The sequence below is a fragment of the Amblyomma americanum genome, chromosome 1 (assembly GCF_052857255.1).
Source record: "Amblyomma americanum isolate KBUSLIRL-KWMA chromosome 1, ASM5285725v1, whole genome shotgun sequence".
Lineage (NCBI taxonomy): Eukaryota > Metazoa > Arthropoda > Arachnida > Ixodida > Ixodidae > Amblyomma > Amblyomma americanum.
The window spans coordinates 267,576,901-267,580,977 of record NC_135497.1 but is presented as its reverse complement, the minus strand read 5'-3'; the positions used below and the strand labels follow the sequence as shown (position 1 = coordinate 267,580,977).

Genomic DNA, 4,077 nt, shown 5'->3' with positions numbered 1-4,077 from the left:
ATGCTTCGCCAGTGTCTGGAAGTGTTGCTGCCTTTCTATGCTGCCCCTCCTTTACCAGTCACTTTCATTGCGTTCCCAATTGCACATTAACAAGACCATAACTAGCAGGAACTCGAGCACATTTGACTGGCAAAGGTTGGGGCGCGCTGAAAGGCAGCAACCTTCGAGAGATACGGGCTCGAAAACGCGGTTTCTACAGAAAGACCGCTTTATAATTCGCGCCAAAATCATACGTATGCGTGACGTCATTCTACGTCACGTTTGCGTAGTTTGCCCCCCAAAATCCAGGGGCGCTGGAGTGCCCATGAGCCGCCATTTTTTGGACCAATGGGCGTCTATGGAGCCTTCGCTACCAGTATACATCTACCTTGGGAGCTTACGAAGCGATTTCTTATCGCCAGCTGTCTGCGATGGCGCGCCTGGTAAAGCGTATAAATTTAGCTCGCCGGTCTCAAAATGCTCCTTTTGCGAAGTTTTCGTCGTCCTTGCACGTCGCTTCTTTGTCACCGTTCGGTAAGATTTGCACCCCGCTGCACCGCTGCGGCAGTTTTCTCGGTTTTGTCGTTTCCTTCGGCGTGCGGCCAGTGCGAATTCTTTTTCCGTCTTTGCACGCTTCGCGCTCTTCTTTTGAAGCGCTTAGCGCTTCATTTCAAGATGAGCTTGCGGCATGTGAAGAAACGATGCTCCGTGGTACACCAAGGTACACTGCGACAGCGTGGATAGTACCATTGGTGTTACGCTACACCGATTCCCGCTGGACTTTCACAGGTGAGCTCTTGACAGTGTCGTCTGCTCTAGGTATGCGCGATAGCTTCGATATGGTTTCGCCGGGCTGTTCGCTCGTGTTTCATAGCTGTAACCCGTTCGTGCGTACTTGGCTTCATGTTTTCGGGAATTTTTATGTACTACACTGCAGGGCACACACTTTCAGTGCTGAGGTGTGCGAAAGAGGCCCACATTTTTCTAATTTATAGTGAGTTTCATCCAGCTGACTATCACCAACGTGAACTTCACACCGGGCTCTCAGGAGCAACCACGTGCACGCTACTGACCGGGAGGCCCATTTAGAACAAAGTTTGCTACCTGACAGCTCTGAGTACGACATTGTTTAGTTTTGTAAAACCATGAAGCCAATTTGAGGATCCCCTCGCAGCTGGGAGTATCGAAACTCAGCCTCGTGTATGTGCGCGGCTTTGAGGAGGCTTTAACTGGATTCGCTCAGCAGGAGTTATTGCCTGCCTTGGTATTGCTGTCCTACATATACATGACTGACAGGGTAATTTTAAACGCACTTCACTCTCGTCACTCGTTGAGCTTAGAAAAGCAGCTAGCCGCGTGGCATGAGGATGAGCGTTACCGCACTCTGGGGCGCAGAGAGCTTGGCGCGAGCATCTACTACCATAGTTCAGATGTAATGCAAGTATAATTTACTGCAGTTAGCAGTGGCAGGAATAATGACGCATTGGCGTTTCGAGTATGCGTATTCCTTTTGGCGCAGTTGTATCTAACGGGCATGTTGCGTCACGTCCAGGTGCCGAGCGTGGGCGCAGTTCTGCCGCAACGTCAGCCTGGAGAAGAAGGCGCCGTCGCAGCTACGAGAACTCAGGATTTGCTCGAGGCACTTGGAACCATCTGTGTATCTGCCGTCAGGAAGGCTGCGACACGATGCTTTGCCTACTGGAGCAAGCATTGCCGGTAATTTTTGTTATCAAACTTTTAAGGCATTCGCCGCTCTTGAAATGTCAGGTTTTGTGAAAAAATGAAATTTCTCCCTTTTGTCGTAACCGTAAACAGTCTAGCGTCTTTTGCAAAACGAATTATGTATCTGTCTTGTGGCTTTAAAAATTACAGTAAATTTTTACCTGCACCCTGCTAAGCGAAAACGAAAATGGAAGTATCGCTTTCACGTGAGCACATATAATTATATACATATCGTGTATATATATATATATATATATATATATATATATATATATATATATAATATTCGTTTTACGTCTCTTGTATGCACTGTACACTGTATGTGAGGTTCGTGACAAATGTCCAACATAGCATAGAATTAGGTTTGCGCTTGTGGTAAGCTAATGGCACAAGCTTAGTAGGCGAAGGGTGCTCAAGCGAATTTCTAGGCACGGGTGCGGAAAAAGTACACTGACGGTGTGAATACTCTTGCCTGATATTTCCGGTAAAAAAAAAGGATAATGGAAGTGGGATATTCGGTAGTCTGGTATGGCAAAGGGCTCCAAAGGATCTTAACGTGAGTCTGTCAGTCTTCCGGTTCAGGCTGTTTGATGCCGCTAGCCACTTGAGCAACGGAAACCAGGCGACTCTACATGTTTTGCAGCAAGTGGGAGTTGAATCTTTCATATTCACCGTGAAACCTTGTCTCATGAACGGTCCCTGTCGTGTCCAGAGGGCATTCTCGTCCTTCCTTTGATAGCTCAAAAGAAGTGAGGGGGAAAAAAGGGTGAGCCTTCCTAAATGTTTGATGAATTTTAGTACTCCAGAACTTTGCTTTCTTGTATGCAGAGCTTCTTTTTCATCTTCAGTCTTATCAGGATGCAATCTTATGCCGACTTGGGCAAGGTACGCTTGGTGAAAAGCTTCTCGAGATATTGTGTGCTCATGTGTTATGTATCAAAGCATGCACTGAACGATTATAGAAATGCACTAATAAACAATTATGCCTTTTACCTCAATATTCATGCTAGCGAAAGCCAATGTTTGTACAGGTTTTTATTTTTTGCGATAATTGCTTACGAATTCATTCTTGTTGCATCTCATTGCGTAGGCCATAGGCTGACCTGCATAAATCTGTAAACAATATGGGGCACATTACTTGATTTGCGAGCTATCGTTGTTTGTGTGATATGCGAATTTCGCACTCTTCAAAGTAAAACATAGCATATGAAAATTGCAAATGATTTACTGGTGCTCCACAGCTGCTGATGACATCAAACTAATGTGCCTAACGATTAAGGGTGGTAAACAGAATTTTATTTCATTGGATAAGCATTTTTCTTTCTAGAGTGATGACAATGTGAACCACATGCTGTGGAAGCTATAGTTCTTTGGAAATTATTTACTATAAAGGTACTGAATTCTCTTTTCTCTCCGCAATAATGTTGCCATTTCAGACACCTCAATCGAATGCAGCAGCGACATGGACTGTTCACAATCTCTGAGCGAAACTTCGGCATCAGTGCGCCGGGCTGGAGAACCAGGTGAGCAGGGTTGTATGCATAACTGACATAAATCTTTTGAAAATGGTGACGACTGAAAGCTCATTGGACTGTTTCCTATGATAGCTGCTGTCTCCGGTGAACCTGTTTCCAAGGGGTACGTCCAGAGTCGGTCGTCCCAGTCGCTGCTACTCTTCCAAGAAGGTGATTGTTATTTCGTATCTGCTCGAACAGCCTGAGGAGGTATGGCTCAGAAATATGCTACAATTCCTTGTCTGTGCGCTGTGCAGATGCAGATGGTGCCAGCCCTACTGGTTCTACGATGAACCAAGCTTGTTCCCATGCCAGTGGCTTCATAATGGTTCAGTGTAAGTGTTAATTCCGCCTGTGGCGCTTAGTTATTATTTGTGCATTGTTGGGTTGCTGGCTTCCCTGTCAGAAATGTGCTGTCACTATATTTTGTTCTTTATATTCTGTGGGCGCAGCTGACCACACATATGCAGGACCAAGCACTGAAGCAAGCGCTTCATCTCTGGAACCTGGCACGGCAGGGGTGGCCGCAACACTGTCAGCGAGTGCTGATCTGTCACCAGGAGCTCCGTTCAGCAGTTCGCCTCTTTCTTATGAAGGTTAGCAATTTTACAACGCTTTCGCAATATTGCGCACTTTTTGGTGCTACAGGACTACATGCAGCTATGACTAAACCCGACGTAGCAACTTATTGCTCTTCCGTCGACTCTGTACGTTGCAGGATCTTTCACCAGCCCCATCAATGAAAGGCGGCCACTGCAGAAACTTCGAGCGAAGCTCAGGCAGCTGCGTAACCGCAACAAGAGGCTGCAAGGACTGCTGCTTCAGCGCCGTCGCATGAAGACCACTGCCGAATTGGTAGATA

General features: G+C 46.4%; 1 long non-coding RNA gene across 1 annotated transcript; it reads left to right on the top strand.

The window, feature by feature from the left end:
- Positions 1 to 355: 355 nt before the first annotated feature.
- Positions 356 to 3,483, top strand: LOC144115045 (uncharacterized). The gene is made up of 4 exons (XR_013311214.1): positions 356 to 768; positions 1,532 to 1,695; positions 3,138 to 3,224; positions 3,309 to 3,483. It is a non-coding gene; the product is annotated as an uncharacterized LOC144115045 (long non-coding RNA).
- Positions 3,484 to 4,077: the final 594 nt, after the last annotated feature.